Source organism: Pygoscelis adeliae, unplaced genomic scaffold (genome assembly GCF_000699105.1).
Source record: "Pygoscelis adeliae isolate BGI_AS28 unplaced genomic scaffold, ASM69910v1 Scaffold75, whole genome shotgun sequence".
NCBI lineage: Eukaryota > Metazoa > Chordata > Aves > Sphenisciformes > Spheniscidae > Pygoscelis > Pygoscelis adeliae.
The window spans coordinates 2,557,966-2,568,384 of NW_008824772.1; positions in this window are offsets into that span (position 1 = coordinate 2,557,966).

Consider the following 10,419-nt stretch of genomic DNA (forward strand, 5'->3'; position numbering starts at 1 on the left):
CAGTGACCCCACTTGTTATCTGCTTTGTAACAGACCTGGAGAAGAGTCCAGGCACTCACACTGAAGGAGATTTATGTTTCATTCAAGCCTGTAGCTCCCAAATATGCAGAGGTTCATTTGTCAGCAAGGATGTGTTGCTCCGCTGCCTGATCCAGGGCTGTTCTGGGGCCAAACACACCCTTAGAAACACCTTGTGTATGAATGATAAAAACAAAAACATGATCAGTTTCTTAAAACAAGAGCAGAACTAACCTTTTCTGGAACAAAAAACATGCACCGTAGAGCTAAATGCTACTTTTTTTTTTGACTCTGGAATGTTTGGAGTTTGTGACTGAAAATGAAATAACCTCATCATGGTTCATGGGCATATCTTGCACACGCGCATCATCTTCCTACAAACAAATCAGTTGTTACGATAAGGAGAGAATTTAATAGCTACAGCCAAGACATCTTTCACGAAGTAGCCCTGAAGAGAAGTACAAACTCATGACGTTGATATGAAGTGTGAAAAACCTGTGTTCAGTTCCCTACTATTCCACAGGTTTCTTCTGTGACTTTTGGCAAATCAATTAATCTCTTAGAATCATAGAATCATTAAGGTTGGAAAAGACCTCTAAGATCATCGAGTCCAACTGCCAAATGATGCCTCCCTTTAATATCTGTAAAATTGCTATGAAAGTATTTTCCACCTTACAGCAATATTGTGGGGATCAATGCATCTAGAGTGTATTGCACTGCAAAGTAGTAATTAGATGCTGTGGTAATTGGGGTCAGGCAAGTACTTAAGACTGCAGGAACACAGAGGAGCTCCCCACGTGCGTGGGCTGAATTTTGCTGTTTTGTCTTGAGAGGGAGCAGGAGTGTGGGCTGTCTCCAATCTGTATGCAGTAGGTTGAACCTCTGTTTCTAGGACATATTATTTCTCAACCACTGAGTCTGCACACTAGGTCTACATGTAACAGGGCATCCTCTCGCCTAATTGCAAAACTCTGCTTAAAAAACAGTCAAGACAGCAGGCTGCTAAATCATCCTGCTGATTTTCTTGCAACATCCTTTTCTTCTCTGTTTCATCTGGAAACTCACTTAACACTCACATCTAAGAATTAATGCCAGTGATTTGTGAACGATTTAGTCATGTAAAGATTATCCATGTCTGTAAAACTAGCCTGCAATTCATTAGCTGGGCCAAATATATTTAATGATGCTTCATATCACTGATGACATCACATCCTAGCCTAATTATGTGATTTTTTTTAAAATTTTGATTCTTTTTTTCCTAGCTAACATTGCTCTTTGTCCAAAATATGTTGTTATTAGCTCACAGTATTATTGACTAGGTTTGCCTGAAAATCTCCCATGTAGGTAGAAAGGACAAAAGGAGAAAGCTGTTTTTTGAAAAAGGTGGGGGGTGGTTGTTCAGCGGCTCTCCATACAGCTCATGTTTATGTTAAGTACTGTGGGCAGAAAGAGATTCTGCTGAAAGCCTATAAATCTCGGCATTCACAGGTGTTCAGGTGCCTTATTGCCCCTTGAGGATTTAACCACAGACTGTTGATGGTCTCCTTAAATGCAAACTCTGATAGGTTAAATTTCAGCACTAACAGCAGGGATTTCAACATGTGAAGAAACGTTCAATAACTATGGATTTTGCTTAAGAAATTAAAAAGCTTTTATGCTTCTTGGAGAAATGTAAAGCTTGTTGCTTCTATGGCCAGAGCATGTTCAGACTGGGGAAAGGGTCCCTGATTTTGAGCTGACAGAGAGGTGTAAATGAAATCTGAATCCAAAAGATTTCCAATAAAATCCATTGGCTAATCCTGTCCTTTAGGGCTGGATAGGATGGGTCCATCTGGTGAGGTTAGTGACTTCCCAAGTGCAGCTCCTGCCTGCATTAGAAGAAAAGTGTCTCTAGTTCTCCTAGGTTTCAGCTAGGAAAGAGGATCAGTTTGAAAGTAGAGCAGGAGCCTCAGTAAACCTTGTTTGGCAATTTGTGCTTAGAGTATGTGCTGAATCTCTCCAAATGTTCCTGCATAAACCCATTGACTAATTCCCTTCTTCAGCCATATATAGTCATTTTACCTCTGAATCTAATAATGTATTTACTTTTTCTCTGTAACAGCTTAGGGATTTAAGAGGCCAAGACCCGTTTTCAAAAGAGATTCTTCAGGCCAGATTCAGCCAGTACGTACTCCCTGTGCCTACTACTTGCTGTTGGTTGGATGTGACCTAGAGAGATGCCTTACTGATAGGAATCACTAGGCATTGATTTTTTTTAAAAGTAAAATTTTGACTGTCTGGGCCTTAGGAACGTAATTTTGATCAGCTTTCACTTCTCAGAACTTAGGCCACCTTTAGAAATGGGACTCCAAAGTGAGTTATTTTCAGTGATGTGCCAGCATTACGATTGCGTATGGTATGCCTGTTTGAACGCATTCAAAATGCTCAGGTTGACTGTGACCCTGGTTGATTGGCCATGGGCAAATGCTAAATGTATTTTTGTTGGTTTTGAGCATGAGTAGTCTCCAGTGAGTGATCTGCCTCTTATTGCGCTAGACACTGAATACGCAACCAAATGAAGAAATATGTCCTGTCCTGGTGCAAAGGACAGGAGAGCTCAGGCATGCAGAGGAGAAGAGGCGGGAGGGAGGGTGGGAGTTGAAGTTAATGGCAAGACTCTTACAGTTATGAGACGATCGTGGCTAGGACTGATCCATAATAGTGATACTGTTTATGCCCACATTTGCTGTTTTCTAGGTAGTAAGAAGGACTTCTTGCCATCCTTCCACGGTAATTTTTGGAATCTCTAATAAAATGCTAAAAGGACTGAATTTGTAGCTTTTGCCAGTTACGTCGGGAAATAATTGGTTCTGGTAAATAATAAATAATTTTGCATTTTTTGAGTTTGGTGGCCAGCCAGGTAGACACATGCTTCCTCTTGCCTTACAGCCAATCCTGCACTTGCCTTGTTCCTGAAAGGGCTTGGATCACCCTGCGCGCTTTCAGGAATAGCCTCCCCTTTCAGGCTGTGGCAGTGTCCCAGGGAGAGTGCTCTGGCTGGCCCCTTTCTTTGCATCCAACTGCATGTAAGTGCAAAGAGCTGATCTAAAACATCTTGAAGCCAGCCTTTCCCGTGCTCTTGCAAATGTTTAAATTGTTCTGTTTGAAAGCTGAAAAAATTATCATACTGTTTCAAGGGCGCCTAGGCTTTGCTTTCCATCCCCTGTGGCAGCCAGCTCCAGCTCAGACTTTAGAAGTTTCCTTACTCCAGGGCAAGATTCAACAGTCTTAGAGATTTGTGACCCTGTGTCCAAAGCCAGGAAACTGTAGTTGAGCCAAAACCTGGCTCAACCTTGGCACCACTGCTGAGAGTTAATAAATACATTCATTCCTGTAGTACATTTTTATTGGCATGAGCGAGGCTTAATACATACCGCCTTGTTTTCTCTGTGCCTGAACAAGGAAAGTTGTGCAAGTTGGACTTACCAGTGATTAAGAGACCTAAGCAAGCTGGACTGATAAGATCACAGATTTTATGACCGCTATGTGTCATTATATCATCTTATCTGAGCTCCTGTGTAGCACAGGCTGTAGAGCTTCATCCTTTATCCTTCTTAAGCCAATACATTTTGTTAGAGTGAGACTTTTCTCTAGAGACTACCAGTCATCACTCTCTGGATTTGAGTTCTTGTGGGCATGCTGCAGAATCACAAGCAGCTGGCCTGTATCAGAGCTTCTAGACAACTTCTATTCCTGGTTCCAGATGTGATGTTTCTGATACTTCTGCAAAAAACATGCAGAAGTAAAGAAGTTAAAAATACCTATGGATCGTCCTGAAGCCAGTCCCTCAGGGTGCACTCCTTGCACGTGGAGTGCCTCCTTCCAAAAGCACATCTCCAGCCCCACAGCTGTCTCTCCCTCCACGTGTCTCTGCTGCTTGCAGCTGCTGCTCTTTCTTAAATATGTCTGAGCTGGGGTACTGGGGGCTCTTCTGATGGCCCGGTGCTTTGGGGCATTTTGGGTGTTTCCATCAGTTTCGCAGCTGGCTGGGCACTGGCTGTGACCAGCACCTGGCAGAGGCACCACTGCAGCCCCAGCTACTGAAATCTGCATCCCTGCCCAGTGTAGCACTTAGGGTGAGTTAATGGGGTGCTCATGCGTGGAATATTTGGGTCCTCAAGCATAAATTCCTTGGTCATTCATGCGTGTACTGATTGGGTGCTCATGCATAAAATACATCCCTCAAGTGTAAGTTATTTGGGCGCTCATGCATGAAGCATTTGAGTGCTCAAGCATGACCTAATAGGGCATTCAAGCATGTATCGATTAGGCACTCATGTACAAACTAATTGGCTGCTCATGCATGTACCAGTTGGGCACCCATGGATAAAGTAATCATGTGCTCATGCATGAATTAATTGTGCACTCATGAATAGATTAATTGGCTGCTCATGCACAGACTGATTAGGCAGTTGTGTGTGTACTAATTGGACACTCATGCATTAATTTATTGGGTGCTCATGCGTGAACTACTGGAGCTTTCCTGCATAAACTAATTGTGTGCACATGGGTGAACTAATTTGGCACTCATGCGTGACCTGATGGGGTGCTCGTGTGTATTGTTTTGGCACTTGTGCATAAGCTAATTGGGTGCTCTTGTGTAAATACTATAAACCCTGCAATTTATGCCCGATACTCCCATTCCTGTGCCTTCCAAAACCTTTAGCACTTTGGGTGGTTGCAAATTGAGTTTGAATTGCACAATTTAGGCCTAGAGCTGAGTGGGGCAATAATTAGACACAGATGCCACAAAAGAAGAGCTCCTTCTCTTGCAGAGATTAATGACCATCAGTTATATACTCTGTGCCATCCTAGAATGTCTGTATCTGTATCAGAGCTTCTAGACAACTTCTATTCCTGGTTCCAGATGTGATGTTTCTGATACTTCTGCAAAAAGCATACATTCCTGTCCTTGCCCTTTGTAAACACCAAATTCCCTTTGTCTGTTCCAGATCACTCTGCTGTCCTCCCCAAGCCTCTTTGTTTCCTTTGTAGCCTGTAGTTTTAGAGCTCATGTTTATCGCTTTCTTTACAGAGAGCAACTTTAGTAAGTAAACTAAGCTGTACCTGTTTCTTTCCTCTTGCATCCTTGGGTCTTTCTCAGGTAGTGGGTGTGCCTCTGTGCTGGCTGAAAATTACTTCTTTTAATCATGAGACTGACGTTCAGCCGGTGAGGCCTCCTCCCCCGAAGGAATGCTGATTTATAAAGGGAATCAGCACCCCTGAGACAAGTTAATCCAGCACTCTTCTTTTTTAGCGTGAAGCATCTGTCAACAGCAAAATATTGGTGGTAGAATTAGATTATGTCCTTACCAGTGGCCTACCTTAAGACCACTGCCACAGCTAGGAAGCAATTAAAATACTCGTTGCAATACAAGCTATCATGGTAAATATGTACTGAATATGTCATGTAAGTGCACATATGCAAAACACATGACTATGGCTCAAGCTGCCATCACCAGATGGCACTGTTACATACACACCCGTTCTTCCATCCTTTGTGGTGTTGCTGTAGGGTGGGATGCTCTTTTGGGAGAGCTAGCAAACAGCAAAACAGTTGCTGTTCCCTTAATTTCTCTAAGTAGATTCAGTTATTGTGATAGAGAGCTCCCTGGGGAACGGGCAGTTGTGCTTGAGTTTTTCTGCAGGCTCTTTGTGTTCGCTTCTCTTCAAAGACTTAAGAGTTGTAGTGTAACCAAAATCAAGTTATATTAAAAAACCAGCCAGCCAACCCCCCTTCCCAGACGTGATGGCACCACTTTCATTTCTAAAGAGAAACTAATCTGTGGATCAGCGGGTGTGAGGGGGAGCTGGTTTGTCCACTTACTCATACAGGTGTGTGTACATGCAGGTTGGTTACCTGCACAACCACAAAGCTATTTCTGATGCTGGACACAAGTTTTTATTTCTGATTTCCAGGAACAAAAATTCAGATTTTTGCTACCATACAAAAAAATTCCTGGTGATGTCAGTAGGTAGGTTTTTGCATAGAAAATGTTGAAGAAATCAGCTCTGTGGGTGGCATATGTCCAACTTCATGTTTTATTGGTCTTAAACCAGCAGCACTGCCCTGTTGGTCACTATTGTGTACTTCCAAGTGGATGATATTGTGGATTTTGAGGTTTCAGACAGGAGCCTGATTGGAAATAAGGCACAAAGAAGATTAAACAGCTGTCCACGGCCTCTTGTCCTGAGCTCGTGTGGTGCAACTTCAGCAGTCCAGACCTATAGAGCTTTTACAGCAACATAAAAAAGGATGTGATAGACCAGCTCCACCGATGACACTTAACTCAAGAAGCACAAGGGTTGGAAGTTTCAAACAGGCTCGTTGCATTTCAGAAGTAGATGAGAAGACGGCAACTGTGCTGTAACTGTGCAGCAACTGGGAGAGCCCTGACACCAGGTTTGGCTTCCTGGGGCTAGTTGGGGGCTTGCTACACTGCTGGCTGTGAGGGGCAAACTGCAAGGACAGCCTGGCTGCCTTGGTTAGCACAAGGACAGAGCTTCCACTGCCTCATGTCTGAGATCTTCCCCTCCCTTTGGTTGCTCATTCTTGCCAGCTACTTTAGGAAGACCAGCATCCATGTGTGCCTGGCTCTTTTAGCAGCAGCAGCATGTTCTTCTGCCAGATTCAAGTGACATGGAATCATGGCCTCTTAGTCTGTGGGATTCTCCTGGTAAAAGTAAAAAGCCTTGATTGTGTCCAGGGCAGAGCCTCATTACAGTTTATCTTTTGGATGGATGCTGCACTGCAAGTGTCAGTACATGACTTGTGTGTACAGTGAAGCACATAGAGTAAAAATGTTTTAGGAAAAAGCTGCTTTTTTTTTTTTTTTAAAGGGAATTCTTGAGGTCCTTTCCAGGCTTTTACAGTGACTCATTGTGAAACTTCAGGCAAGTGTGTTGTCTCCCTTAGTTTATGCAGGTATAAAACAAACATGCAAACAGTATTTATCCATGAACAAACTCCCACTGGAGCAGGACCCCAGCTTCTGTTTCCGACTCCGCCATTGATCACTGCAACATCTTAATGCGTTGGACCTCAGTTTATATATTGATAAAAGGGAGATAAAAATACTAACTCCCTAGCAGGTGCATTTGGAATTAATAACTAGTTGTAAAGCACTTTTAGACTCATCAGTATCAGATAAGTTATCCTGGAAAGTGTTGCGATTCATTCTGGTCCTCTGATGCATTTCCCTAAAATCCGGTCTGGATTCCGCACTGGGGAAGGGACTGTTCATGGAGCTACGGCGTGAAGGTGGCCAGATGGCTTCACTTTGCCTCCCGCGTTAGAGGGTGCTACCAGCTTCTTCTGCAGCTGCATCACCCCCTGCGTCGAACCAGACCCTTCAACTGTTTATGGCGTTGTATGGTGGGGCAAAGTCCAGCCCAACCAGGTCTGAGCTCAACTGGGGCCCCCAGTTGCTACCCCAGTACAAATGCTAAAATGATCCCCTGTGCTGCATCAGAGGGCATCTGTGTGCCCTGCAGGGCTGGAGCCTCAGTGTCTACCAGATTGCTGCCAGCTAACTGGAGAGGTAGCTGAGTAAGAAAATCAAGTGTTATTTTCATTTGCTAAACGGAAAAGATGGAGCAGCCCTTCCCATGTTTGTTACTCTCTGTTCAGATTATTCATTTCCACACCATTAAAATGCGAATGTAATTCCTGCCCTTTAAACTAATTCATGTAAAAACTTTTCCTCCAACCACTGTGTAGTCTCTTAATGAAAGCTGGGACTGAGTAAGCCAAGGATGGAAATTAAAGCATTACCAAAGTGCTCCACTCGGTGCTGCATTCCTGAGGTGTCTTATCTGATCCTGTACAATTGCCACAGGCCTTTCAGGGCCGGATTCTGCTCCACTCTGTGCTGAGCTTAGGCAGCTGCTGCCTGAGCAGAGGTGGTGGCTTTCACCAGCGTAAGGCTGGTGCAAGCGAGGAGAGAATCGGACCTGCTGCCTCCTTCCTGGCAGGAATGAACTGTACTTGAAGTGCAACCTTAATTGCTGCTGAATCAGTTAGGCCATCTTTAATCAAATCCTCCCCTCCCCAGCTTTGACGTGATTTTTATCTTTTCCCCTGTCAACAGTATTTAGTTATATTAATGGCTTTCCTGGTATGAGCCAACATGGTTTTTAATCTATTTGATTTTGGTAATTTTTTCTCTTACACTAGGAATAACCCCATCACATTTGCAAATCAGAACTACCCCAGTTTTGCCCCAAGTTTGCACAGTGAAAAGAAGGAGTTATCTGCACAGACACCTGTCCATTGTTCCTTCGCTGCTGGCCTGCCATCAGGGACTGCCACTAAGTCTCGTCTGACTTACAGCAGCGTGAACTCTGAAAGCCTTGTCCTGGGGACCTGCTGCCTGTCCCCCAAGATGATGTCTCATGGCCAGAGGGAAATCAAAAGGGCAAGAACTAGCAGGAGGTCCCCAGTTCCTTCTTCACTGCTGAGCAGTGGGACAGGGACCATCCTTATTTGGAGCAAAGTATAAAGTTACAAGGTAGCCCAGAGTAAGTTATTACCCAGCACAAATAAACCTGCAATAAAGTGTCCATCTGCATTTATAGTTAGGAATTTAACATGAAGCTATACCAATTAAATAACTAGAGCTGCCCCTGACTGCTTGAGGAGTGACAGCGGTGCTGGGTGGGAGCAGACGCTCCCAGGACACTTGGATACAAGTAAGAAGAGACAACAGAAACCAGGAGTGAAAAAAGACACTTTATCCAGCTGATCCTTCTGCTGATGCAGGGTTGTTTTGCGCCATGTACTTTCTCGTGCTTTATTGAGTTTAATTTTAAACATCTCAGTTGATGGGGCTTCTGCGGTTTCCCTGGGGAACTCGTTCCTTAGCCTATCCTAAATTTCCCTTCATCTTTATCTTAGATCTTCCCTTTTTAAAGCACACTAATGAAGTGAAATACTCCTTTCCCTTCTCTCTCTGTTTCTTATGATATTAAAATATATTCTTCCGCACCTGGGTTGGCAGGGAGGGATTTAAATCCATTCTGCAGCCATGCTGGAGCACTAAAGAAAAGCATAACTCAATGGGAAAGGGTTGGTAATAAACCCCCTGCAACTGCAGCCGGTTGTACACTCAGATACGGGCTTGCCTTTTATAGGTCTCATCTTTGCTGTCTCATTTCCTCTGGTCCCTCAGTGTTACTGTGTATCCTGTGCCATCATAGAAGAGCAGTAGGAAAATATGTATTTTCCAGAATTTTCAAACATCACAAGAGCATTCAGAGCAGAGCAGTTTTCTGCCAGGACTGTGTGTTGTTAAAGCAGAGGCAGATAGGATTTCATAACCGACCAGCACAGGGAACCTCCAGAAATGGGGCTTAGAAAACAACATGCCCAGTGGGTATTAACCTCTTCTAATCGACATCTGCTTCATTGTTAGATGTTAAGTTTCTTTTACTAGAACTGCACAGAAAAAGGGAAATGTTTTTTCTGATCTTCTAGGCTACACTAAAAAAAAATTGAAAAAAGAAATCACTGCAATTGATTGAAAACAAAGTATTTTTTTCTGTGACAACTTAAATAATAAATAAATATACAAAATGTTTTGTTTACAAGCTTTTTGATCTTTTAATTTTTTTTTATTAAAAGTGAACTAAATATTGACCTGGATATTTTGAACCAAAAAATTGGAATGGTTTAATTTTTCTGGATTTTCTTTTAATATACTTTCTCCCACTCTTGAAATGCTTTATACAAACACTTGTGGAAAAGTTACGCATAATATTTCAGAATTGCCTGACCAGATTTTTAAAAAAAAAAGTTACTTTTTTTTTTCCCATCTCTAATTTTAAAAAATAAAATTGAGGTTCTTGTTTGCCTAGGGACAGAAGATCCAAGGGAATGTTGATTTTAACATTGCATTTATGCATTTTTCTTTCAAAACGTCTCGGAGTGGAAGGGAAACAATGTAGGGAATAAAAGAGAACAAAGGCTTGATGCAGAAATGAGCATGATGACAGTGCAGTGAGGCGGTTTATGACTAGAATTGTTCAAACAGCTGGAGATTGTATTACACTGTTTATCATGTTTAAACCCATGTCAAAATGACATATATTGTGGAAGTTTTTGTGTGAGATTGTGAACTAGGTATTATGTGAAAAAGTCAACCATATGTTATAATGTTCTTCTGGGGACAAGAAATCTAGCTGAGACTAAAGGGAAGGGTGAGTTCAGTAAAGAAGTCGTCTTCTCTTGAGACAGAGGTGACAGTGTGGGCTGCATGCAAAATACTTGTGTGGTTTGCAGAGCTCCGTGAATAATAGAATTTAGTTGACTTTAGCCCCCCACTTTTTATCTCTTTGTAGAATATCCTTGGGTTTGAGGTCTGT